Source organism: Ornithorhynchus anatinus, chromosome 21 (assembly GCF_004115215.2).
Source record: "Ornithorhynchus anatinus isolate Pmale09 chromosome 21, mOrnAna1.pri.v4, whole genome shotgun sequence".
Classification (NCBI taxonomy): domain Eukaryota; kingdom Metazoa; phylum Chordata; class Mammalia; order Monotremata; family Ornithorhynchidae; genus Ornithorhynchus; species Ornithorhynchus anatinus.
Window position 1 is genome coordinate 2775696 of NC_041748.1, and position 27608 is coordinate 2803303.

The window sequence follows — 27608 nt, forward strand, 5'->3', positions numbered from 1 at the left end:
CTGGGCTTCTCCTCTGAGCACTGACCGACAACAGCCCCGCCCCCTCATCGAATCTGCGGCCCGACCAATGGGGAGCGGGGATCGCCGATTGACGGCTGGGCGGACCAATGGGCGCGCGGGGAGGTCTCCGAACGCCGGGGCTTCTCCTCAGAGCTCTGACCAGCTACAGCCCCGCCCCATCCCCCGAGGGCCCCTGCGGGAGCGGCCAATGGGAAGAGGGGATGCCCGATTGACGGCCAGGCGGACCAATGGGCGCGCGGGGCGCCTCATAGCCGGCCCCGCCCCCTCCCCGGAGGACCCTGCGGAGGCAACCAATGGGGAGCGGGGATGGACGATTGACGGCTGGATGGACCAATGGGCGCGATGGGCGCCTCAGCCCCTTGACCGGCAGAGCCCTCCCCCTCCCTCGAACATGCGGCCCGACCGATGAGGAGCGGGGATCGTTGATTGACGGCTGGGTGAACCAATGGGAGAGCGGGGAGGTCTCCGAACGACTGGGCTTCTCCTCAGAGCTCTGACCAGCTACAGCCCCGCCCCACCCCCCCGAGGGCCCTGCGGGCGCTACCAATGAGGAGTGGGGATGGCCGATTGACGGCCTGGCGGACCAATGGGCGCGCGGGGCGCCTCAGAGACGCCCCGCCCCCTCCCCCGAGGGCCCAGCGGAGGCCACCAATGGGGAGCGAGGATGGCCGATTGACGTCCGGGCGGACCAATGGGAGCGCGGGGCGCCTTAGAGAGTCGCCCCCGCCCCCTCCCCCGAGGGCCCAGCGGAGGCCACCAATGGGGAGCGAGGATGGCCGATTGACGTCCGGGCGGACCAATGGGAGCGCGGGGCGCCTCAGGAATCGGCCCCGCCCCCTCCCCGCGGGGGCGACCAATGGGGAGCGGGTATGGCCGATTGACGGCTGGGCGGACCAATGGGCGCGCGGGGCGGGCCTCTGGGGGCGGGTCCAGGGCCGGGGCCGAGGCCGAGGCCGAAGAGTCTCCGCCGCAGCGGGAGCAGGCGCAGGCCGCGGGTGCCGGTGAGGAGAGGGCCCCGGGCGGGCGGGCGGGATTCCCCTCCCCCTTCTACGAGGCCTTTCCTTCCCCTTCCATCTTCCACTCATTCATTCATTCCCTCAAGCATTCATTCATTCACTCCGGGGGTTGGGAAGCGCCGACTCTGTGCTAAGCGCCCTTCGAAGCGCGGGGCGGGGGGGGGGGAGGGGCGGGGTCGGCGGGCCTCACCCCCACATTTTATTAATCGCATTAATAATAATCATCACCGTCGGGAGAATCATCGGGGGGGGGGGAGGGAAAGCGCCGACGATGCTTTTATTCATCATCATCATCATGAATAATGCGGGCAGCCGTTAGGCGCTTACTAGGTGCCAAGCGCTGGGGGAATCGATAGACGAGGCTCCCCGCCTTCACCCCCATTTTCCAGGTGGGAAAACTGAGGCCCGGAAAATAACAGGCCTCGTGGCGGGGCTGATTCTAATAATTGGGCTCCTTGTTGAGCGCTTCTTGGGAGCGAATGAATGAATGCATGGGCTGGACTGAGCGCCTGAGGGCTGTGGAGGGCGGGGCTGGGGGGGATAAATAGCAATAATAATAATAATTAATAATAATAGTGGGTATTTGTGAGGCGTCTTCTGTGTGCCAGACACTGTACTAAGCGCCGCTTAATCCGTAGAACTGAAGGCATGAATGAATGTACTGTCCTGAATGTGCTGTACTGAGCGCCTAAAGGCTGCAGAGGGTGAGGCTGGGGGGAATAAATATCAATAATGAGGATAATAATGAGGATGGGTATTTGTGAAGCCCCTTCTATGTGCCAGACACTGTACTGAGCGCCGCTTAATACATAGAACTGAAGGCATGAATGAATGTACTGAGCTGAATGAATGAATGTGCTGTACTGAGCACCTAAGAGCTGTGGAGGGTGAGGCTGGGGGGAATAAAAATATTAATAAGGTATTTGTGAAGCCCCTTCTATGTGCCAGACACTGTACTGAGCGCCACTTAATACATAGAACTGAAGGCATGAATGAATGTACTGAACTGAATGAATGTGCTGTACTGAGCACCTAAGAGCTGTGGAGGGTGAGGCTGGGGGGAATAAAAATATTAATAAGGTATTTGTGAAGCCCCTTCTATGTGCCAGACACTGTACTGAGCGCCACTTAATACATAGAACTGAAGGCATGAATGAATGTACTGAACTGAATGAATGTGCTGTACTGAGCTCCTAGGGGCTGCGGTGACTTTCAATAATGATAATAATTGTGGTATTTGTGGAGCGCTTACTACGTGCCAGACACCGTACTAAGCGCTGCTCAATACATGGAACTGAATGAATGTACCGTACTGAGCACCTAAGGGCCGTGGAGGGCAGGGCTGCGGTGACTTTCAATAACGATCATACTTGTGGTATTTGTGGAGCGCTTACTACGTGCCAGGCACTGTGCTAAGCACCGGGGGCCCTGTGTTAAGCGCTGCTCAATTAGTCCGGTGCTCTGCACGCAGTAAGCGCTCAATAAATACAGGGGAAGGAAGGAAGGAAGGAATGTACTGAGCACCTAAGGGCCGTCAAGGGTGGGGCTGGGATTGAACATTAATAATGGTAATAATGATGACATTTGTTAAGCGCTTACAATGTGCCAGGCACTGTACTAGACGCTGTGGGCCCTGTAATCAGCGCTGCTCAATAAGTAGAATTGAACGGGTAAAGGAATATACTGTGCTGAGCGCTTGGAGGGCCGGGCTGGGGGTGAATATCAATAATAATAATGATGATGGGCTTTATTAAGCGCTTACTATGTGCCAGGCACTGAACTAGATGCTGTGGGCACTGTATTAAGCGCTGCTCAATAAGTAGAATTGAATGAGTAAAGGAATATACTGTGCTGAGCGCTTGGAGGGCCGGGCTGGGGGTGAATATCAATAATAATAATGATGGTGTTGGTATTTGTTAAGCGCTTACTGTGTGCCAGGGACTGTACTAAGCACGGTGGGCACTGTATTAAGCGCTGCTCAATAAGTAGAATTGAATGAGTGAATGAATATTCTGTGCTGAGCGCTTGGAGGACCGGGCTGGGGGTGAATATCAATAATAATAATGATGGTGTTGTTATTTGTTAAGCGCTTACTATGTGCCAGGCACTGTACTAAGCGCTGGGGTGGCTACAAACTAATGGGGTTGAACCCAGTCCCCCTTGGGGCTCGCGGTCTCCAGCCCCATTTTCCAGAGGAGGCAACCGAGGCCGCGAGAAGGGAAGTGACCGGGCCGAGGTCACCCGGCCGGCGAGGGGCGGAGCCGGGATTAGAACCCGGGACCTGCCGATTCGCAGTGCTTAATATCAAGTGCTGAACCCCTTCCCTCCCCGAATCTCTGGCGTCGTCTCCTCCCAAGCGCTTAATACGGCGGCCCGCGGCCCGGAGGCGCCCAGTAAGCGCCGCCGGATCGAAGGACGGGGCTCCCAGGCGGGGGCCGCGGGCTCGGTCTGGGAAGGCCCCCCGGAGGAGGCGTGAACGCCGGGGTGGGGGGAGAGAACCGCGGCCAGCGGAAGATGGTTCGTGGTTTCCGCTGCGCGCCTACTATGCGGTGAACGCTGTACTGGGCGCCGGGGCGGGGGGAGGTGGAAGGTCATCGGGTCAGGCAGAGCCCCCGCCCCCGCCGGGAACCCCCTTCTAAGATGAGGGGGGACGGGGAGGCGGCGCGCGGCTTAGCCGACCGAGCCCGGGCCTGGGAGGCGGGGGTCTTGGGTTCGAATCCCGCCTCCGCCGCTCGTCAGCCGGGCGACTCCGGACCGGTCGCTGCTCTGGGCCTCGGTTTCCTCATCGGTCAAACGGGGATGAAGACCCCGAGCCCCGGGGGGACCCCCTGCTACCCCGCCTCTCCCCCGGCGCTTAGAACGGTGCTCGGCACAGAGTAGGCGCTTCCCAAATGCCACCCTTATTATTATTAAAACGGGGGTGAAGACCGGGAGCCCCTCGTGGGAGAGAAGCGGCGCGGCTCGGCGGAAAGAGCCCGGGCTTGGGAGTCAGAGGTCAGGGGTTCGAATCCCGGCTCGGCCCCTTGTCAGCTGGGGGACCGTGGGCGAGTCGCTTCACTTCTCCGGGCCTCACTGACCTCATCTGGAAAATGGGGATGAACCGGGAGCCTCGCGTGGGGCGACCCGGGACGACCCCGGATCTCCCCCGGCGCTTAGAACGGTGCTCTGCACGTAGTAAGCGCTTACAAATACCAACATCATAATTATTATTACAATCTGATGACCCGGTGTCTCCCCCAGCGCTTAGAACAGTGCTCGGCACGTAGTAAGCGCTTAATAAATTCCGTGATATCAATAATAAAATGGGGAGGGAGACCGTGGGCCCCCCGGGGGACCACCTGATGACCTTGTATCTGCCCCGGTGCTTAGAACGGTGCTCGGCACATAGTGAGCGCTTCCCAAATACCGTAATAATAATAATAAAATGGGGAGGGAGACCGTGAGTCCCACGGGGCACCGCCTGTTGACCCCGCCTCTCCCCCGGCGCTCAGAACAGTGCCGGGCACCTAGTGAGCGCTTCCCAAATGCCGTCGCTTTTCTTATTACAGTCCCCACGGGGCAGATGAGGAAACCGAGGCCCGGTGATTTTTCACGGGGAAGTTCCCGCCGCCGGATCTGACTCGGTGGTTCCCTTTTGGGCGGAGGAATGAGGAAGGCGGCGGGTGAAATGCGGCGGAGGGAGGGGCCGGGGGGGCCTGGCCTAGTTCCGTCTGGCGATCGATCGGCCATCGATCGATCGATCGATCGGCGCCGTCCTCGAGACCCGTCGTGGGCGGGGGATGGGGCCTGTTGATCCGTTGGACTCCCCCCCGGCGCTTAGCACAGCGCCGCGCACGCGGCGAGCGCTCAAGACGTACCGTCGGCTGGCCGCCCGGTATCTGTCGAGTGCCTCCGCTGCGCGGCACGCTGCACTAAACGCTTGGGAGAGGGTTGTCCGGCGGAGTCGGCAGCCGCCCTGCCCCCCCCGGCGAGCTGACGGTCTAGAGGGGGGCGGATTTTAATAAAATATATATATCGGCCCATCAGAGGCACGTACTGAGCGCTCTCTAATGACGATGGCGTCCGTTAATGATCGTTACGGTATTTAAGCGCCTACTACGTGCCAAGCACTGTTCTGAGCGCTGGGGAGATACAAGGCGATCGGGTGGCGGCTCACGGTCTTCATCCCCATTGGACAGATGAGGTCACCGAGGCCCAGAGAGGTTGTGACTTGCCCAGAGTCACACAGCTAAGGGAAGCGCTTACCATGTGCCAGTGTACTGAGCGCTGGGGGAGGTGCAGAATAATCGGGTCCCCGTGGGGCTCACGGTCCTCAACCCCGTCTTCCGGAGGAGGGGACCGGGGCCCGGAGAAGGGAAGCGACCGGCCCGAGGTCACGCGGCGGACGGGGGGGGGGGGGAGCCGGGATTCGAACCCGGGCCCGGGCTCTCTCGTGGGGAGACCGGAGGGGGAGACCGAGGCAAAGACAAGTCGAGCGACCCGCTGAAGGTCTCGCGGGCGGGCGGGGGCGGTGGAGCCGGGGGGAGGCCGGGCTGCCCCCCGTGCGGCCGCCGAGAGACGGAGACGGGGAGAGACGGGGAGCGAAGAAGGAGGGGGAGACGGAGGAAGAAGGTGAGAGACGGGGAGGCAGAGGCCAGAGACAGAGGGAGAGAGAGCAGAGACACAGGGAGACGGAGAGAGACAGCAGAGAGAGAGCAGAGATATAGGGAGGCAGAGAGATAGCAGAGAAATAGGGAGACAGAGAGCAGAGACACAGAGAGAGAACAGAGATATAGGGAGGGAGAGAGACAGCAGAGAACTAGAGAGACAGAGAGCAGAGACAGAGAGAGAGAACAGAGATATAGGGAGGGAGAGAGAACAGAGATATAGGGAGACAGAGAGACGACAGAGAGCAGAGACAGAGATAGAGAACAGAGATATAGGGAGGCAGAGAGAGAGAACAGAGATATAGGGAGACAGAGAGACAGCAGAGAACTAGAGAGACAGAGAGAGAACAGAGATATAGGGAGACAGAGAGAGCAGAGATATAGGGAGACAGAGAGACAGCAGAGAACTAGGGAGACAGAGAGAGAGCAGAGATATAGGGAGGCAGAGAGAGAGAACAGAGATATAGGGAGACAGAGAGACAGCAGAGAACTAGGGAGACAGAGAGAGCAGAGATATAGGGAGACAGGGAGAGACAACAGAGAACTAGGAAGAGAGAGCCGAGATATAGGGAGGCAGAGAGACAGCAGAGAACTAGGGAGACAGACAGCAGAGACAGAGAGAGACAACAGAGATATAGGGAGACAGAGACAGCAGAGAACTAGGGAGACTGCAGAGATATAGGGAGACAGAGAGACAACAGAGATAGAGAGAGACAGCAGAGAACTAGGAAGAGGGAGAGCAGAGACACAGAGAGACAGCAGAGAACTAGGGAGACAGAGCAGAGACAGTGGGAGCAGAGATAGAGGGAGACAGAGAAACAGCAGAACACTAGGGAGACAGATGAAAGCAGAGAGATAAGGAGACAGAGAGAGACAGCAGAGAGCTAAGGAGACAGAGAAAGCGAGCAGAGACATAGGGAGACAGAGACTGGAGAAAACTAGGGAGACAGAGAGACAGCAGAGAACTAGGGAGACAGAGAGAGAGCAGAGATGTAGGGAGAGAGAGAGAGAGAATTAGGGAGACAGAGAGAGCAGAGATATAAGGAGACAGAGAGACAGCGGAGATCTAGGGAGAGAGAGAGCAGAGATAGAGAGAGAGCAGAGATACAGAGAGACAGCAGAGAACTAGGGAGACGGAGAGAGAACAGAGAGACAGCAGAGACACAGAGAAATGGAGAGAGAGAGAACAAAGAAACTGAGGCAGAAAGAGCAGAGAAACTCACTTAATTGTATTTATTGAGCGCTTATTGGGGGCAAAGCACTGTCATAAACCCTTGGGAGAGTCTAATATAGTAACAGATACATTCCTTTCCCATTACAAGCTTAAAGTCCAGAGCGGGAGACAGATGTTAATACAGGTGACTGACTAAATAAATAGATAAATAAATCGATCACGGTAACGTACAGCTATATATGTAGGTGCCGTGGGGACAGATTAATTCAGTCGTATTTATTGAGCGCTCACTGTGCAGAACACTGGACTGAGCGCTTGGAAAGTAGAATACAGCAATAAAGAGGGGCAGTCCCTGATTGGAGATGGGAAAGAGAGACAAAAGAGAGAGACAGAAGAGAGACAGCGGAGAAACGGGGAAACCGAGTCAGAGGGAGAAAAGGAACAGAGAGAGACAAAAGCGAGAGACGAGAGACAGAGAGAAACAGGGAAACCGAGTCAGAGGGAGAAAAGGAACAGAGAACAGGGAGCCAGAGAGGAACAGAGAGAGACAAAAGCGAGAGAGACAAAAGAGAGAGACAGAGAGAAACAGGGAAACCGAGTCAGAGGGAGACAAGGAACAGAGAACAGGGAGCCAGAGAGGAACAGAGAGAGACGGAAGGGAGAGATGAGAGAGAAACAGGGAAACCGAGTCCGAGGGAGAAAAGGAAGAGAGTCGGAGAGAGAACAGGGAGACAGAGAGGAACGGAGAGAGATAAAAGGGAGACAGAGACAGCAGAGAGACAGAGGGAGACAGCGGAGAAAAGGAAACAGAGTCAGAGAGAGAACAGGGAGACAGGAACGGGGAGAGACAGTCAGAGAGAAGCAGAAAGAGATGAAAGAGAGAGCCAGAAGAGAGAGAGAGACAGCAGAGAAAAGGGGAAACAGAGTCAGAGGGAGACCAGGGAGATGAACAGAGAGTCAAAGAGACACAGGGAGAGATAAAAGCGAGAGAGACAGCAGGGAAACAGAGTCAGAGGGAGAACAGGGAGACGGGGATGGGGAGAGAAAGAGAGGAACAGAGAGAGACAGCAGAGAGACAGGGAGACAAACAGAGGCAAAGAGAAACAGATGAAAGAGAGACAAAAGAGAGAGAGAGAGAGAGATGGCAGAGAAACAGGGAAACAGAGTCAGAGAGAGAACGGGGAGACGGGAACGGGGAGAGACGGAAAAGAACAGAGAGGCAAAGAAAGAGAAGCAGAGAGACAAAAAAGAGACAAGAGATAGCAGAGAAACGGGGAAACAGAGTCGGGGGGAGAACAGGGAGAGAGAAACGGAGAGAGAGATGACAGAGACGGCGGAGAAACGGGGAAACTGAGTCAGAGAACAGGGAGACAGGAACGGGGAGAGACGGAGAGGCAAAGAAAGAGAAGCAGAGAGACAAAAAAGAGACAGGAGAGACAGCAGAGAAACGGGGAAGCGGAGTCGGGGAGAACAGGGAGAGAGAAACGGAGATGAAAGAGAGACAGCGGAGAAGTGGGGAAACTGAGTCAGAGGGAGAACAGGGAGACGGGAACGGGGAGAGGCAGAGGGGAATAGAGAGGCAGAGAGACAAAAACGAGAGACAGCAGAGAAACAGGGAAACTGAGTCAGCGGGAGAACAGGGAGACGGGAGCGGGGAGAGGCAGAGAGAAGCAGAGACAAAAAACAGAGACGAGAGAGAGTCACAGGGAGACCAGGGAGACAGGAACGGGGAGAGCTGGAAGAGAAGAGAGACGGCGGAGAAACAGGGAAACTGAGTCAGAGGGAGAACAGGGAGACAGGGACGGGGAGAGTTGGAAGAGAGACGGCGGAGAAACAGGGAAACTGAGCGCTTGGGAGAATCCAGGACAGTAGAGTAGACCCCACCCCTTCCCTCCGGGAGCGTCCAGCCTACTGTGTGCGGAGCACTCTGCTGAGCGCCTGGGAGAGTCCGGGACGGTAGAGTAGACCCCACCCCTTCCCTCGAGGAGCTTCCGGCCTACTCTGTGCGGAGCACTCTGCTGAGCGCCTGGGAGCGTCCAGCACAGTCGGCAGACACGATCTGTGGTTTTTCTCGGTCGGTTTTGGCTCCGGAGGTTTCCCTTAGGGCCGGAGGAGCTTAAGGGACGGGGCCTCGTCTCCTGGGGGGAGGGGAGGGTCCCAAAGAGGGGAGCCCCCCCGCCCCCCGACTTCCCCCCGCCTCAGTCTCCCCCCCCCGGCCCGAGAGGACGGGCCCGTTTTCCCCGGCCTCGAGGCGCTTTCGTTTCCGTTTCCTCTTCTTTTCTCAAACCGAAATGGAAGCGAGGTGACCCCGGGGGTCAGGCCCAGCCCTTCCCCCCCCCCCCCCGGGGGAAACTGAGGCGGAACTTGTTCGGCCTGCAGCGGGGGGTGGGGGGCGCAGGAGGGTCCGGGTTCTGATCCCGGCGCCCGCCCGCTGGGTGAGCCGGGGCGAGGAGCTCCGCTTCTCCGGGCCTCGGTTTCCCCCGCTGGGACACGGGGGGGGGGGGGGCTGGAAGAGGGCGGGTCAGAGGCCGCGGGTTCCAATCCCGGCTCCGTGGCCCGTCCGCTGGGCGACCCTGGGCCTCGGCTTCCCCTTCTGGGAAACGGGGGTGAGGGGAGCGGCTCGGCCGAAAGGGAAGTGGCGCCGGGGCCGGGTCAGAGGATCTGGGTTCTAATCCCGGCTCTGTGGCCGCAGGGAACGTGCCGGGCGTCCAGGAAGCGTCCGGAGAACATGCCGCCCCCGTCCGACATCGTCAAGGTGGCCATAGAATGGCCCGGGACCAACGCCCAGCTCCTGGAGATTGACCAGGTGAGGCCCTCCCCGCCTCAGGGTAACCCCCGCGCCGTCCGCCGGGCGCTTACCACGGGCCCGGCGCCGTACCGGCCGCCGGGGCGGATACGGGCCGACCGGCTCTCGCCGCCGGGCTGAGCGCTCGGGAGAGGCCGCTGAAATCAGGAGGCCCGGTCCCCGCCCCGGGGAGCCGACGGGTCCTGCCGTGGGCGGGGCACCGGGGGGAGTCCAGTACGCTCAGGGGACCCGATCCCTCCCGTCCGCGGAGAGTCCGGTAGTGTTAGCCGACGTCTTTCCTCCCCCCCCCCCCGCCGGGGTCTTACAGCCTAACGGATATTAATCCAACTCTCGGCACCCAGGAAGCGCTCAATAAATAAGGCTGAGTGAGATACGATCGGATGAATCGTTATTATTATTATTCCCCCCCGCGCGCTGGATTGAGCGCCGGGAGAATCCGACTCCCGTGTGGCGGGGAAGGGGGACCCCCCAAAAAGGCTTCTCGCGCTACATGGGACCCTCAGTCCTCGAGGCCGTGACCGCGTCGGGGGGGGGGACCGGAGGGATCCCGGCGGGCGAGCGGAGCGGCGCGCGATGTCCCGCCCCCCCGTCCGTCTCCTTTCGCAGAAGCGGCCCCTGGCTTCCATCATCAAGGAGGTGTGCGACGGGTAAGCGGGGGCGTCTCCCCCATCCCGGGACCCCCGGATCCGCCCCCCGGGGAGGGGGTCGGGGGGGGTGGGGGGCGGTCCCTGGGTGACGGGCGCCGGAGGGGAGACCCCAGAGGCGGGTGGGGGGCGGGGTCCCCGGGGGTCCCCCGGTTGAGCCGCGTGCGTGCGTGCGTCCCGCCGCCGGCCAGGTGGTCCCTGCCGAACCCGGAGTTCTACACGCTTCGCTACGCCGACGGCCTTCAGCTCTACATCACCGAGCAGGTGGGACCCCCCCCCCCCCCCGGCCCCCCCCAACGCCCCTTGACCTCCAGACAGTCGCCCCCCGGACTCCCAGACGGGCTGCGCCCTGGACCCCCCCCCCACCCTGTGACCTCTGACCCCCTAGACACCCCCTCCCCTCCCGGATGGTCTGCCTTCCGGACTCCCACCCCGTGACCTCTGACCCCCAGATCCCTGCCCCCTGGACCTCCGCCCCGTGACCTCTGACCCTCTAGGTACTCGGCCCCCCCCGGGCCCCCAGACACTCTGCGCCCTGAACCGCCCCACCCCACCCCGTGACCTCTGACTCCCTTGGCTCCCCCCCGGCCCCAGACATTCTACCCTCCGGACCCCCCGCCCCGTGACCTCTCACCCCCAGACAGTTGCCCCCAGACCCCCAGACGGTCTGCGCCCTGGACCCCCCACCCAGTGACCTCTCACCCCCTGGACATTCGCCCCCCCCCCCCCCCGGACCCCAGACGGCCTGCCCTCTGGACTCCCACCCCGTGGTCTCTTTCATTCATTCATTCATTCAATAGTATTTATTGAGCGCTTACTATGTGCAGAGCACTGTACTAAGCGCTTGGGATGAACAAGTCGGCAACAGATAGAGACAGTCCCTGCCGTTTGACGGGCTTACAGTCTAATCTCTGACCCCGGGCAGTCTGCTCTCTGGACCCACCACCCCGTGACCTCTGACCCCCAGACTCCTCACCCCCGGACACCCCCCCCAAGACCCCTGACCCTCACCCCATGACCCCCGACCCCCAGACAGACTGCCCTCTGGATCCTCACCCCTTGACCTCTGACCCTCGGCCCCCGCCGTCCCCCCAGCGTCCCCCCAAATCCCTAACCCCGCCACCCGGGGCCCCGGGAAGGCGGGGGGCGGGGAAGACGCCGCCCGTAGGAGCCTTTAGCCGCCACCTCCCGTGCGCCGGACGCTGCGCTGAGCGCCGGGGAGGGTCCCGTAGCGTCAGCGGACCCAATCCCGGCCCTCGGGGAGCTGCCGGTCTACGGTGTGCGGAGCGCCGGTCTGAGCGCCCGGGGGGAGTCCAGCAGACCGAGCGTAGGCCCGATCGCTGCCCGGGTGGAGCCTCCGGTCTCCCGGGTGCAGAGCACTGTACTGAGCGCTCGGGGGGGAGTCCGGTCGAGTCGGTGGGGCGGGCCCCGCCCTCGAGGAGCTGCCGGGGTAGCGGAAGGCGGCCGGCGACCACCGCCCGCCACCTCCTGAACGCCTCTCTTCCCCCTGGTCCGGGCCAGACCCGCAGCGACATCAAGAACGGCACCATCCTGCAGTTGGGCCGTGTCCCCGGTACGTCGCGTCCCCCGGCCCCGGAGGGAGGTCGAGGCGGAGGCCGAGGCGGCTCCCCCTCGCACCCGGGTTGGAGGAGGGGGTCGAAGGGGCGGGGACCTAGAGACGGAAGTGTGCGGAAGCCTGTCGGCGCTATTTACTGAGCGCTCGCCTTGGGCGGAGCACTGGACGGAGCTCACGACGAGGTCGCGGTCTAGAGACGGACGGGAGCGGAAGCCAGTCGGCGCTATTTACTGAGCGCTCGCCGACCGCTGGTCTGAAACGGCGTCGGCGGACCCGATCCCTGCCCACGAGGCGCTGACAGGCGAGAGGAGGGGGGGAATTCAGTCGGTCGGTCGTATTTATTGAGCGCTTACTGTGCAGATCTGCAGGTCACTGTACTGAGCGCCTAGAAAGTACAGTTCGGCACCAGAGAGAGACGATCCCTACCCGACGACGGGCTCCCGGGCTAGAAGGGGGGAGACAGACGTTCACTCGTTCACTTATTCATTCGTTCGGTCGTATTTATCGAGCGCCTACTGAGGGCAGAGCGCTGTACTGGGCGCTTGGAAAGGACAGTTGGGCACCAGAGGGAGACCGGCCCTGCCCGACGACGGGCTCCCGGGCTAGAACGGGGGAGACGTTCGTTCATTCACTCAATCGTATTCATTCATTCTGTTGTATTTACTGAGCGCTCACTGTGTGTGGAGGGCTATATCGAGCGCTTGGGAAAGACAGTTCGGCACCAGAGAGAGACCATCCTGCCCGACGACGGGCTCCCGGGCTAGAAGGGGGGAGACGGACACTCATTCATTCATTCATTCATTCAGTCAGTCAGTCTTATTTATTGAGCGCCTACTGAGGGCAGAACGCTGTACCGAGCGCTTGGGAAGGACAGTTGGGCCCTGAAGGGAGACGATCCCTGCCCGACGACGGGCTCCCGGGCTAGAACGGGGGAGACGGACATTCGCTCGCTCATTCATTCATTCATTCATTCATTCAGTCGTATTTATCGAGTGCTTACAGAGGGCAGAGTGCCGTACTGAGCGCTTGGTAAGGACAGTCTGGCACCAGAGAGAGAGAGACCATCCCTGCCCGACGACGGGCTCCCGGGCTGGAACGGGGGAGACACTCATTCGTTCATTCACTTGTATTCATTCATTCAGCCGCATTTATCGAGCGCTTACTGAGGGCAGAACGCTATACTGAGCGCTTGGGAAGGACGGTTGGGCACCGGAGAGAGACCATCCCTACCCGACGACGGGCTCCCGGGCTACAACGGGGAAGACGGACATTCACTCATTCATTCAGTTGTATTCGGTCGCATTTATTGAGCGTTTACCGCGTGCAGAGCGCTGTACTGAGCGCTTGGGAAGGAGGGTTCGGCACCGGAGAGAGACCATCCCTGCCCGACGACGGGCTCCCGGCTAGAACGGGGAGACGGACATTCGCTCGCTCATTCATTCGTTCAGTCGTATTTATTGAGCGCTTACTGGGTGCAGAGCGCTGTACCGAGCGCCTGGAAAGGACAGTTAGGCAACAGAGACAAGTCCTGCCCGACGACGGGCTCCCGGGCTAGAAGGGGGGAGACAGTTTTACCCGCAGACGGCCCCTGACCCCCGCCCCCCGCCCCCTCCCTCGGACGCGTTCCCGGCAGTCGCGGGCGGCCCGCCAGCTGCTGGACCGGATCCAGTCCTCGCACACGGAGCCGCGGCTGGAGGCCATGAAGGAGCTGGCCAAGCTGTCCGCCGACGTCACCTTCGCCACCGAGTTCATCAACATGGAGGGCATCGCCGTGCTCACCCGCCTGGTCGAGGGCGGCGCCAAGCTCCTCTCCCAGTACGTCCCGGGGCCGGCCGGGGGCGGGGGCGGGAGGGCCGGGCACCGGGGGCGGCGCGGGACCTGCCCGGCGGGCACCGGGGAGGCGCGAGACCAGCCCGGCGGGCACCAGGGAGGTGCGGGACCAGCCCGGCGGGCACCGGGGGGGCGCGGGATGAGCTCGGCGGGCACCAAGGAGGTGCGAGACGAGCCCGGTGGGCACCGGAGGAGCACGGGATGAGCTCGGCGGGCACCAAGGAGGTGCGAGACGAGCCCGGTGGGCACCGGGGGGCACGGACTAGCCCGCGCGGGCGCCAAGGGGTGCGAGGTGAGCCCGGTGGGCACCGAGACCAGCCCGGCGGGCCCTGGGGGGACACAAGACTGGCCCGGTGGGCACCAAGGAGCTGCGAGACCAGCCCGGCGGGCACCTGGGGGGCGCGAGACCAGCCCGGCGGGCACCGAGGGGGCGCGAGACGAGCCCGGGGTCACCGGGGGGGTGCGAGATGAGGCCGGTGGGCACCGGGGGGGGCGCGGGACCAGCCGGGGGGGCACGAGATGAGCCCGGCGGGCCCCGGGCGGACATGAGACGAGCCCGGCGGGCACCGGGGGGCCGGGCCGGGGATCCGGGAGGCCGGGGGAGAAGGCGAGGGCCGCGGGGAGCCGAGCCGCCGCGTCGCGCGGCGGCCTCGTGATCTTTAACGACGACGCTCTCTACTAAGCGCTCACTACGTGGCGGGCGCCGGGCGGGCCCGGCCGGGCCGGGCCCTGCCGGCCGACCTCGGCCCGTTCCCTTCCCGCCCGGGCCTCGGTCTCCCCCCTCCGGAGAGCGGGGGCGGAGGCCGGGAGCCCCGCGGCGTTGGGGACGGAGCCCGGCGCGGAGCGGGCGCTTATCGGACGCCCCGGCGATTCTCCTCCGCCTCCTTTCTCCCCCGGGGCCCAGCTACAGCGAGACGCTGGCCTTCACCCTCACCGCCTTCCTCGAGCTCATGGACCACGGCATCATCTCCTGGGACCTGGTCTCCGTCAATTTCATCAAGCAGGTGCGGGGCCCTTGGGCGCTACTTGCCGAGCGCCTCCGGCGCGGGGCGCCCGCCCGCGGCCTTCCCCGCTCCTCCGCCCCCCCCCCCACCCAGCCGTGCCGGACGCTCCCGAGCGCTCAGTACGGCGCCCCGGTGGGCGCCGAGTCTGCCGGTTGTCTTGGTTGAGCGCTTCCTGCGTGCAGAGCGCCGTGCCGAGCGCTCGGGAGCGTCCAGTACGACGATAGAAGGATCCGTTCCCCGCCCACGAGGAGGTGACGGTCTAGAGGGGGAGACGGACGGGAAGAGGAGAGAGAAATTACGGATACGCGTCCCGGTGGGGCATATTTATTGAGCGAGCGCTTACTCCGTGCGGAGCGCCGTACCGGGCGCCTGGGAGAGTCCAGCACGACAGTAAACGGACACGTCCTCCGCCCACGAGGAGCCGACGGTCTAGAGGGGGAGACGGACGGGAAGAGGAAGAGAGAAATCACGGATACGCGCCCACGTCGGGCATATCGACTGCGCGAGCGCTTCTCCGTGCGGAGCGCCGTACCGGGCCCTTGGAGGGTCTAGTATAATAATAAACGGACACGTCCCCGCGCCGCGCGGAGCCTCCGGTCTAAGAGGGGAGACGGACGGGACGAGGAAGAGAGAAATCACGGATACGCCGCCCACGTCGGGCGTTATCGCCTGAGCGAGCGCTTCCCCCGCGTGCGGAGCGCCGTACCGGGCGCTTGGGAGAGTCCGATACGGTAGCGTAACGGACCCGGCCCGCGCCCGCCGAGGGGCCGCCGGGTCTAGGGCGGGAGACGGAGGTGAAGGGAGAGGAAGGGACGAGGGGGACGGAGCGGGGCGGGGGAGGAGGAGGGCGGGGCGCGGGGGGGTCCCGGCCAGCCACCGTCCTCCCTCCCCCGGGGCAGATCACGGGCACGTGAGCCAGCCGCTGGTGGACGTGGGTCGATCCTGCAGCGGTCCCTGGCCATCCTGGAGAGCGTCGTCCTCAACAGCCAGACCCTCTACCACAATGTCGCCCAGGAGGTCCACCGTCGGCCAGCTCACCGCCCACCTGCAGGTGTGAGTAGGGGGCCCGGGACCCCCCCCCCCCCGCGGACCGGGAGGACCGCGGGCCGCCCGCCCCGCGTCTCTAAAAGGGGCGGCGGCCGGGGAGGACGGGGTCCGGGCCCGGCGGGCGGGAGTCCCGGGGGCCGGCCGTCGACCGGGGGTCCGTCCGCCCGCAGCTCCAACCGGAGATCCAGACGTATTCCATCGCCCTCATCAACGCCCTCTTCCTCAAGGCCCCAGAAGGACCAGCGGCAGGTAACTAACGTCCCCCGGCCGTCGGTCCCCGCGTGCTTACTGAGCGCCCACCGTGCGAGCGCCCGCAGACCCCGGCTCGGCCAGCGTCCGTCGTCGCGCTCGCTGGGCGCGGGGCGCCGTACCGAACGCCCGGAGAGCCCAGTCGGGCGACGGAGAGAGACCGTCCCCGCCCGCCGACGGTCCCGGGGCGGGGAGGAGACGTTCGCTCGGCGCTCGGCCCCTCGCCCGGGGCAGATGATTCGTTCGATAGCATTGACCGAGCGCTTACTACGGGCGGAGCACCGTACTGAGCGCTTAATAGCATAATGGTGATATCACGGTACCTGGGAGGCGCTGACTACGCGCCGGGGGAGACACGGTGTCGGCGGGTCGTCCCCCGGGGGGCTCCCGGTCGTCATCCCCGTTGGACGGATGAGGAGACCGAGGCCCGGAGAATAACGTCGGGATCCCGTTGAGCGCTCACCACGTGCACGGGGGAACCGAGGCCCGGGGGAGCGACCGGGGGACGGGACGACGACGGGGGGACGCGGCCGCCGCGACCCCCCGCCCGCCCTCTCTCCGCAGGCCATGGCCAACGCCTTCGCCCAGAAGCAACCTGCGCTCCATCATCCTCAACGTGAGTGCGGGCCGGGGTTGGAGGTCGGACCCGCGGCCCGGAAGCCGTGTCGATGACGATCGATCGTATTGAATCCAGCTCTGGATTCGATAATATCTTAATAGCGTACTCACGGGATTGCGTTAGATTAATATTACATTCGCTAACACGGTGGTTAATAGCGATAAAGGCGGCACGTCTGTTTTTTAACGCATCCGTGAGGCGCCGACTATGCGCCGAGCACCGTCGTAAGCGCTGGGGGAGACGCGGGGGCCGCCGGGCCGCCCCCCCCGGGGGGCTCACGGGCGTCCCCCCCGTGTGCCGGATGAGGCAGCCGAGGCCCGGAGAGGAATAAGAATAAAACAATCACGTTGGCGGTTTGTTAAGCGCCCACTGTGTGCCGGGCACTGTTCCTGAGCGCTGGGGAGATCGGGTGGTCCCACGTGAGGCTCCCGGTCTTCATCCCCATTTTCCAGAGGAGGGAACGGAGGCCCAGAGAGGTGAAGCGACTCGCCCGCGGTCACCCGGCTGCCGAGGGGCAGAGCCGGCATTCGAACCCGTGACCTCTGGCTCCCGAGCCCGGGCTCTTTCCGCCGAGCCGCGCGCGCGATAGTAACGAGGATGGTGTTGGTTAAGCGCCGGCTACGTGCCGAGCGCCGTTCTGAGCGCCGGGGGAGAGACGGGGTCGTCAGGTGGTCCCCCGTGGGGCTCGGGGGCGTCACCCCCATTTGCCGGATGAGGGAACCGAGGCCCAGAGAGTAATAATGATATAATGAAGATGAGGAGGATGATACTTGCGAAGCGCTTACTATGTGCCGAGCGCCGTCCCGAGCGCCGGGGGGAGATGCGGGGTCGTCGGGTCGTCCCCCGTGGGGCTCCCGGTCTCCGTCCCCATTTTCCACACGGGGTCACCGAGGCCCAGAGAAGCGAAGTGACCCGCCCAGGGTCCACCCCGCGGACGAGCGGCAGAGCCGGGATAACGACGACGCATTTTTGAAGCGCTCGCCGTGTGCCGAGCGCCGGGGGAGACGGAAGGCGATCGGGTCGTCCCGCGGGGGCTCCCGCTCTCCATCCCGTTGGACGGACGGGGGGAACCGAGGCCCGGGGAAGGGAAGGCGACCCGCCCGGGCTCCCCGCGGTGACCTCCGACTCCCCAGCCGGGCCTCTCCCCGCCACGCGGCGCGGCCTAGCCGGGGGTCCCGGGTTCGAAGGTCGCCCCCCGGCCCACCTCGGCCCCGTCCCTCCTCTGGAAACGGGGGGCCGGAGGCCGACCCCCATCCGCTCGGCCCGGTGCCCGGCGCACGGTGGGGGCTTGGGCGGGTCCCCTCGCCGTGAATCGTTATCAGGACGCGCGGGCCTGGGGGTCCGCCCCGGCCCTCACCTCCCGCCGGTCCCTCCCGCAGCACGTGATCCGGGGGAACTGTCCGATCAAAACGGAGATGGCCCACCAGCTCTACGTGCTCCAGGTGCTGACCTTTAACCTCCTGGAGGAGCGGATGATGACCAAGATGGACCCCAACGACCCAGGTGGCGCCGCCCCCCCGCCCCGACCGCCGGGCCCCCCCCAGACCCCGGCCGGGGCGGCCGCGCGGGCGACGGCGGTCCCGCGCCGAGCGCCGTTCCGGGCGCCGGGCCGCTCTCGGGGACCGAGGCCGGGGAAGGGACGCGGCCGGCCCGAGCCGGGATTAGAACCCGGGACCCCCGGCCCGGGGCGCCGCCCGCCGGGCCACCCCGCTTCGGTCTCGACGGTAACGGTCGGAGTGACGGCGGCGCCGACGGCGCCGACCGCTCCGTCGCTAACTTGGTTCACTCGTTCGCTGTCGTCTGTCTCGGGCGCCTGCCTTGCGCAGGGCGCTGTACCGAGCGCTCGGGGAGAGCGGCTCGGCGACGGGCCCGCGGGCCGGAAGCGGGGGAGACGGACCCCAAAACCAAGCCGGCGGACGGGCGTCGAGCGCGTCGGTGCGAAGGTTTACGGAGCACCTCCGGCCTGGAGAACCGGGATCGGGACAGGGACGCGTGTGGGAGTCTGACGTCCGGGACGGGGACACGTTTGGGAGTCGGACGTCCAGGATGGGGACGCGTGGGGGGCGGGGACCGGGTCCGGCCCCAGCGCTCAGCACGGGGCCGGGCCCGTAGTACGTGCTTAAGAAATACTACCATTGTTATTTGTCAGAGTCTGACATCCACTTGAAAGAACACGTTACCAACCGGGCATCTCTCTTCTCCTCCTCCTCCTCCTCCTCTCTCTTCCTCCCCTTCCTCCTCTTCCTCCTCCTCCTCTTCCTCCTCCTCCTCCTCTTCCTCCTCCTCCTCCTCTCCTCCTCCTCCTCTTCTTTACCGCTTTCTCATCCTCTTCCTCCTTCCCCTCCTTTTTCTCCTCCTCTCTTCTCCTCCCCCTCTTCTTCCTCCCCGCTTCCTCCTCTTCCTCCTTCCCCTCCTCCTCTTCTCTTCCTCCTCCTCTTCCCTTCCTCCTCTTCACTTCCTCTTTTTCTTCTTCTTCCTCCTCCTCTTCCGCCTCTTTCTCCTCCTCCTCCCCCCTTCCTCCTCCCCCTTTCTCCTCCTCCTCCTCTTGGCTTCCTCCTCGTCTCTTCCCCCTCCTTTCTTCCTCTTCCTCTTCATCTTCTCCACCTCTTTCCCCTCCCCTTCCTCCTCTTCCTCCTCCCCTCCTCCCTCCCTCCCGTCCCTCCGTCCGTCCCCTCAGGCGCAGCGGGACGTCATCTTCGAGCTGCGGCGCATCGCCTTCGACGCGGACTCGGACCCCAGCGCCGTCAGCGGCACGGAAAAGCGCCGAGCGATGTACACCAAAGACTACAAGATGTTGGGGTTCACGGTACGGTCCCCCCGTCCCCCATCTCCCCTCCGCCCGTCCCCCCGAGCCGTCCGGCCGGCGGCCGTCCCGGCCCCGATGGTCTCTCCCTGCCGCCCAACGCTACTTTCTGAGCGCCCAGCACGGCGCTCCGCGCACGCCAAGCGCGCGATAAGTACGACCGAGCGAACGCCGGCCGCCGGGCTTCATTTTCCCCGTCGGCGCTGTTCCTGGAGCGCTTACTAGGCGCCGAGCGCCCGGGAAGGTCACGCTCGCAACCCTCAGCCGCCGGGGTCTGTCGAGCGCCCGGGGGAGTCCGCTACGGCCCGGGGGGCCCGGCGGGGCCTCGGCCCCGGCGCGCGGGGGGAGAAGGCGCGAGTCGGCCCGTGTCGCGTCCGTGCGTGTCGCAGAATCACGTCAACCCGGCGCTGGACTTCACCCAGACCCCTCCGGGGATGTTGGCCTTGGACAACATGCTCTACCTGGCCAAAGTCCATCAGGACACCTACATCCGGGTAAGCGGCGGGGGGCGGCCCCGGGGCCCGGCGGGACCCCCACCCCCCCCCCGCCCCGGGCCCCCCTCCGACGCTGCCCGCCCCCCGCTCAGATCGTCCTGGAGAACAGCAGCCGGGAGGACAAGCACGAGTGTCCCTTCGGGCGCGGAGCCATCGAGCTCACCAAGGCCCTCTGTGAGATCCTGCAGGTCGGGGAGCTGCGTAAGTGGACGCGCCCGCCCCCCCCCCCCCCCCCCCGCTCCCCTCCTCCCCGCAGCCGGTCGTATTTATTGAGCGCTCCCGGGCACTGGATTAAACGCTCGGGAGAGTCCAGGAGAACGGCGCACGGACGCGTTCCCCCCCCCACGAGCTGGGGGTTTACGGGGGTGGGGGGGAGACGGACAGGAAGAGAAATCGGTAAGGAAGCTCTTCCCCTCCTCCTTGGTCTCCTGTCGTCTTCCTTCTTCGTCCCTCCGCTCCTCCCCGCCTTTCCCCTTCCCTCCTCTCCTCCCTGCCCTGTTCCTGCCTCCCTCCCTTCTTCCTCCTCCTCTCCCTCCCTTTCTCCTTCCTCTCCGCTTCCTCCTCCTCCCCTCCTTCTCTCCCTCCTTCCCCATTTCCTTCCTCTTTTCCTCTTCTTCCTCCTCCTCTCCCTCCCTCTCCTGCCTCTCCTCTTTCCCCGTTGCTCCCCCCCCCCGCTTTCTCTCCCCTCCTCCCTTCCTCCTCCTCCTCCCCGCTTTCTCTCCCCTCCTCCCTCCCTGTTTCTTTCCTCTCTTCCTCCTCCTCCTCTCCCTCCCCATCTCCTTCCTCTCCTCCTCCTTCCCTTTTTCTCTCCCTCCCTCCCCATCTCCTTCCTCCTCTCCTTCCTTTCCCTCCCCACTCCTTCCTCTCTCCTTCCTCCTCCTTTCCCTCCCTCCCCATCTCCTTCCTCCTCCTTTCCCTCCCCATCTCCTTCCTCCTCCTCTCCCTCTCCTTCCTCTCTTCCTCCTCCTCGTCCCCTCCCTCCCCATCTCCTTCCTCTCCTCCTCCTCCTCCATCCCCTTTTCTCTCCCCCTTCCTCCCCGCTTTCTCCCCTGCAATCTCCTTCCTCCTCTCCCTCCCCATCTCCTTCCTCTCTTCCTCCTTCCCCATCCCCGTTTCTCTTCCTCCTCCTCCCCTCTTTCTCTCCCTTCCACCCTCCCTCCCCATTTCCTTCCTCTTCCTCCTCCTCCCCATCTCCTTCGTCTCCTGCTCCTCCTCCTTCCCCTTTTCTCTCCCTCCCGCCCCATTTCCTTCCTCTCTTCCTCCTCCTCCTCCTCCCCTCCCCGTTTCCTTCCCCTCCTCCTCTCCCTCCTCGTCTCCCCCGGCGCTTAGAACGTCGCCCGGCACATAGTAAGCGCTTAACCGACACCCTCGTCGTCACGGTTGTTATCGCCCGGCACAGAGTAAGCGCCCGGCGAATACCGTCGGGGCCCCCGTGCGGGTCTCCCAGGCCAAGGGAGCCCCCTAGGCCGCGGGCCCGTCGGGGGCCGGGGCCGGGGGCCGCCCTGGGGGACTCTCCCGAGCGGTTGGCCCGGTGTCCCGCGCTCGGTAGATAGATACGAGCGCCGACGGAGGGGCGGGGAGGGACCCCCCCCCCCCCCCCGGGGCTTCCCCCTTCCCGCCCCGCCCCCTCCGGCCACGCGGCCGTCCGGCGCCGTGCCGCCGTTGGGGCGGTACGACGGAGGGGGGCGGGTGGGGGGGGGCGGTGGTCCGGCCCCTCACCCCCTGTCCCGACAGCCAACGAGGGGCGCAACGACTATCACCCCATGTTCTTCACCCACGACCGGGCCTTCGAGGAGCTCTTCGCCGTCTGCATCCAGCTGCTCAACAAGACGTGGAAGGAGATGCGCGCCACCGCCGAGGACTTCAACAAGGTCCCGGCCCCCGCCGCCCCCCGCACCCCCGCACCTTCCCCGCACCCCCGGTCCCCTCACCTCCCCCGGCCCCCGTGCCCCCTCCCCCGTCACCTCCCCGGCCCCCCGAACCTCCACCCTCTGTGCCTCACCCGCGACCCCACCCTCCGCGTCTCCTCCACCCCTCGAACCCCCGCGGCCCCCGAACCCCTTCCCTCGCCCGCCCCTCCGGCGCCGCAGCCGGCGGAGCTCCGTCCCCCGGGCGGCGGCGGGGCCGGGGAGGAGGAGGAGGAGGAGGCTGAGGCGGGGCGGGTCCGCGCAGGTGATGCAGGTGGTGCGCGAGCAGATCACGCGGGCGCTGCCCTCCAGACCCAACTCCCTGGACCAGCTGAAGAGCAGACTCCGCAGCCTCAGCTACGCCGAGATCCTCCGCCTGCGCCAGGCCGAGCGCCTCAACCAGGACGACTTCCAGTCGGCCGCCATCGTGTCAGTCCCTCCCCCCCGCCGGCCCCCCGCCGCCGGGGCTCCGGCCCGCGCCCCCGCGGCGGTCGGTCGCTCGGCACGGTCTCCCCGAGGGCCGGCGGGCCGCGGGGCTCTCGACCGAGCCGTCGGTCGGTCGGGGCTCCCTTCTGAGCGCCCGCCGGCTGCGGAGCTCCACGCCGAGCCCTCGATCGGTCGGGGCTACCTACCGAGCGCCGGCCGGCCGCGGGGGCGCCAGACCGCGCGAACCACCGGTCTCTCGAGCGCCGGCCGACAGCCCGGCGCCGAGCGGCCGGTCAGCGGGCCGTACTGAGCGCCGTGCTGAGCCATCACACCCTCGGTGGTGTTTGCTGAGCGCCTACGGCGTGCTCGGGAGGGTCCGGGATCCCCGAGCCGGCCGAGGCGTTCCCCGAGGGGAGATGGAGAGCCGGAAGTAACGACCGCGGGGGCCGAGGCGGCGGGCGACAGAGGGCGGAGGGCACCGGCGCTCAGCACATCCCCCCTGCCCGGCGGGTCCGTGACGAGGATGGGGAGGGGAGGTCATCCGGGGAGGCCGCCCGGAGGAGGCGCCGACCCCGTCGTCCCTGTCCCCCCCCCCCCCTCCCCCCCCCGTCCTCAGGGAGCTCCGGGAGAAGATCCAGCCGGAAATCCTGGAGCTCATCAAGCAGCAGCGACTGAACCGGCTCTGCGAGGGGGGAAGCTTTCGGAAGGTCGGGAACCGGCGACGCCAAGGTGAGGGCGGCCGGGGCCGGGGCCGGGGGCGGCGTCTCCCCCGTCTCCCCTCGCGGGCGAGTCACGGCCCCCGCTTCCTGACGGTTCCCGACCGCTCCGGGCCTCGGTTTCCCTCCTCTGGAAAACGGGGGTGGAGACGGGGACCGGGTCCAACCCCGTCGGCTCGTATCCCCCCCGGCGGCGCCGGGCACACAGTAAGCGCTTAGGAAATGTATCGTCGTCTATAACGTACGTAATGCGTTCGTATATTTGATAATAGCGATATCTTATGATACTATTTAATAGGTTGTATATATTCAATACATTTGAAACGTTAGACGCTTAGCCTACGATGTATGTGATACATTCGTATATTTAATAATAGCAATATCTTACCATATATGTAATAGGTTATGATATATTCAGTCCATCTGAAACGTTACACGCTATAATATTTTTAATAGATCATACTATATCTGCTACATTGCACCTTATCTTTAAAATATACATTATACTTAGTATATTTTAGTATAGGATATCAGTACATACTAGTCGTACATGTTTAGCACGATACGTTTAGTCTATCGAGTATGAATTTAGTCTATGTTTATTCTATATTTCAGTAGAATTTATTTAGTCTACTGTGACGTAGTTAATCTGTGACAGTGTGACATAGTTATACGCTCTAATATTTTTAATAGATCATACTATATCTGCTACATTGCCCCTTATCTTTAAACTATACATTATACTTAGTATATTTTAGTATACGATATCAGTATTTACCAGTCGTACATGTTTAGCACGATACGCTTAGTCTACCTAGTATGTATTTAGTGTGGTGTATTTAGTCTATATTTCGGTAGAATTTAGTCCACTGTGACGTAATTCATCTGTGACATTGTGACATAGTTATACGCTCTAATGTTTTTAATAGATCATACTATATCTGCTACATTGCCCCTTATCTTTAAACTATACATTATACTTAGTATATTATAGTATACGATATCAGTATATACCAGTCGTACACGTTTTTAGCACGATACGTTTAGTCTAGTATGTATTTGGTCTGCTATATTTAGTCTATGTTTCGGTAGAATTTATTTAGTCCACTGTGACGTAATTCATCTGTGACATTGTGACATAGTTATACGCTCTAATGTTTTTAACAGATCATACTATATCTGCTACATTGCCCCTTATCTTTAAACTATACATTATACTTAGTATATTATAGTATATGATATCAGTATATACCAGTCGTACACGTTTAGCACGATACGTTTATCTAGTATGTATTTAGTGTGATATATTTAGTCTGCGTTTCGGTAGAATTTATTTAGTCCATTGTGACGTGATTAATCGGTGACATGGTGACATGGTTATACGCTATAATATTTTTAATAGATCGTACTATATCTGCTACCTTGCCCCTTACCTTTAAACATGCATTATACTTAGTATATTAATAGTATATATCAGTATATACTGGTCGTATATGTTTAGCACAATACTTTTAGTCTATCTAGTATGCATTTAGTGTGATATATTTAGTGTCTATTTCAGTAGTATGTATTTAGTCCACTGTGACAGAATCGAATGGTGATTATCATTATTCCTCGCGGTCAGAGCGGTTCTGGTACTGTCGCCTGGCCCTGAATCACAAAGTGTTGCACTACGGCGACCTGGACGACCGCCCGGATGGGGAGGTCACCTTCGAGGCCCTGCAGGACAAGAGTGCGTCCGACCCGGGGGGCCGGCGAGCGGGACGGAGGGACGGAGGGAGGGAGGGACGGAGGGGGACCCGGGGGGGCGGCCGGACCCCCATCCCCACCCCCGGAGAGGGCCGTCCCCGCCACCGGTCGCTTCCTGTCTCCCTCCCAGTCCCCGTGGCCGACATCAAGGCCATCGTCACCGGAAGGACTGCCCGCACATGAGGGAGAAGAGCGCCCTGAAGCAGAACAAGGTGGGTGACGGCCACCGGGGCCGTGGTCCGGGAGAGGAGGAGGGGAGGAGCGATTCAAGATGGCGGTCGTCGAGGGGGAGGAGGAAGAGGAGGCCGACCGACGGGAGGGGCTCGGGATGGCGGCCACAGCTTGCGGGAGGAGGGAGAGGAGGCGCGGAGGAGCGGCTCGAGACGGCGGTCGGAGCCTGCGGGGGGAGGAGGAGGTGGGCAGGAGGGGCTCGAGAAGGTGGGCCGGACTCGGAGGGAGGAGGAAGAGGAGGCTGCCGGGAGGGGCTCGAGATGGCGGCCGGACTCCGAGGGAGGAGGGAGAGGAGGAGGGAACGAGCGACTCAAAATGGCGGTCGGAGCCCGTGGGGGCAAGAGGAGGAGGAGGAGGAGGAGGAGGAGAGGGCGGAAGGAACTCAAGATGGCGGGCGGGGATGAGAACCAGACCGAAGGTTGAGAGACCGCGCCGTCCGTCCGTCTCAGGAGCTGTTGGAGCTGGCTTTCTCCATCCTCTACGATCCCGACGAAACGCTCAACTTCATCGCGCCCAATAAATACGAGGTGAGTCTCCGGGCTCTTGCCTCAGAGAGGAGTCCCAGGGATCGGACCCCCCCCCCAGCCCCGTTCTACGGTGGGGGAGACCGAGGCCCCGCACGCGGTCGGTGCTCGATAGATATCCCCCGACGGGCGGTGGGTGGAGAGATGGAGGGAGGGAGGGAGGGGCGGATGGATGAACAACGGAGAGACGGACGGGTGGACGGAGAGACGGAGGGGAAGATGGAGGAGGGGTGGGTGGATGGAGGGGGAGACGGAGGGACGGACGGAGAGATGGGGGGACGGAGGGGTGGATGGTTGGACGACGGACGGAGAGACGGAGGGCGGATGGATAGAAAGGGGGAGACGGACGGGCGGAGGGAGAGACGGAGGGATGGATGGACGGACCGACGGAGAGGCGGTCGGGCGACGGTGTGATGGACACGGGGGCGGAGGGGCGGGTGATGGAGGGTGGGTGGAGAGGGGGGGGAGACGGAGGGAGGGATCGACGAGCTCCGGACGGAGGGGTGGCCGGCGGGCGGACGGAGAGGGAGACGGCGGGGTGGACGGAGAGACGGATGGGGGGTGGGACGGAGGGGTGACGGAGGGACTGTGGAGGGGAGACGGAGGGATGGGTGACGGGTGGGCGGATGGAGAGGAGGAGGGAGGGGATGGACCGGCGGGAGATGGAGGGCCGGCGGGGGTCCGGCCGGGCGACCCGTCCCCCGCCGCCGCCCCCGCAGTACTGCATCTGGATCGACGGGCTGTGCGCCCTGCTGGGCAAGGAGATGTGCAGCGAGCTGACCAAGACCGACCTGGACACCCTGCTCAGCATGGAGATGAAGCTCCGGCTCCTGGACCTGGAGAACATCCAGATCCCCGAGGCCCCGCCGCCCGTCCCCAAGGAGCCCACCAGCTACGACTTCGTCTACCACTACGGCTGAGCCCGCCGGCCGGGGGGGCGCCGACGCCGGCGGCCCCGTTCCCTCCGGCCCGCACGCCTACCGACGTTGTGTATATATATACATATATTATATATATATATATATATATATATTTATACGAGACTCACCTAGTCGAGGGGGCGGATCGAGGGGGGAGGGGACCCCGGGGGGGCGTCGAGGGAAAACCGGGGAGGAAGACCGCTCGGTGAGCGCCGGCGCCCCGCGGGCCCGGGGAGCGGGCGCTCGGTAAGTAGTCGGGTCCCCCCCCCCCCCGAGCGACGGGGTCGACGGGGGAGGGCCGGCGATCCCCGGGACTCTCCCGAGCGCCCGGCCCGGGGCCCCGGCAGGCGCTCGCCAAGGACGAGCCCGGAGACCCGGGCGCCGATCCCGACCGCGCCCCGGGGTTTCTGCGTCTCCCCGTGCCTCGGTTTCCTCGGCCGAGGAACGGGGACGGGGTCTCCCCGTCCGCCTCGGACCCGGAGCGGGGACCGGGTCGGACGCGACGGTCCGGCGTCGGAGCCCTCGGTGGACGCCGGCGCCGGGCCGGGACGCCGGCGGACCGGCTCGGGGGCGGGTCGGGGGACCCGGGTTCGACCCCCGCCGCCGCCGGTCCGCCGGGGGACCTCGGCCGGGTCGCTTCGCCCCTCTGGGCCCCGGTCGGCCCGGCGGAGGGGGACGGGGACCGCGGCCCACCCGCCGGGCTCGCGTCCTCCCCGCCGGCGTTTAGCACGGTGCCCGGCGCCTAGTAACCGTTTAATAAACACCACAGTTATTATTCTCCGGGCCTCGGTCTCCTCGTCTGTAAAACGGGGATCGAGAGAGCCGGCCCCGTGCGGGACGGGGACCGCGTCCGTCCCGCCTGACCGGTTTCTCCCCCGGCGCTGGGGGAGCCGCTCGGCGCACGGCGAGCGCTCCGTGAACGCCCTCGTCGTCGTCGTCCCCGTCAACGTTACCGACACCGGCCGAGCGGCGGATCCGGCCGAACCGCCGGCGCGGCCGATCGGTCGACGGGCTGCGGGCCGACGGGCCGGCCGGGTGATCGGGCGATCGGCCGGTCGATCGGCCGGCCGGCCGACGGGTCCACTGGCTACCGGCCGATCGGCCGGTCCCGTGATCGATCGACCGCCCGCTCGATTGACTGGCCGATCGATGGATTGACTGACCGATTGACCGGCCGGCCGCCCCATTGGTTGCGCCGATAGGCTG

At 63.7% G+C, this 27608-nt stretch overlaps 1 pseudogene; it reads left to right on the forward strand.

Annotated features, from left to right (window-relative positions):
* The first annotated feature begins 962 nt into the window (after positions 1–962).
* Positions 963–27182, forward strand: LOC114806157 (annotated as a pseudogene).
* The last annotated feature ends 426 nt before the right edge of the window (positions 27183–27608 follow it).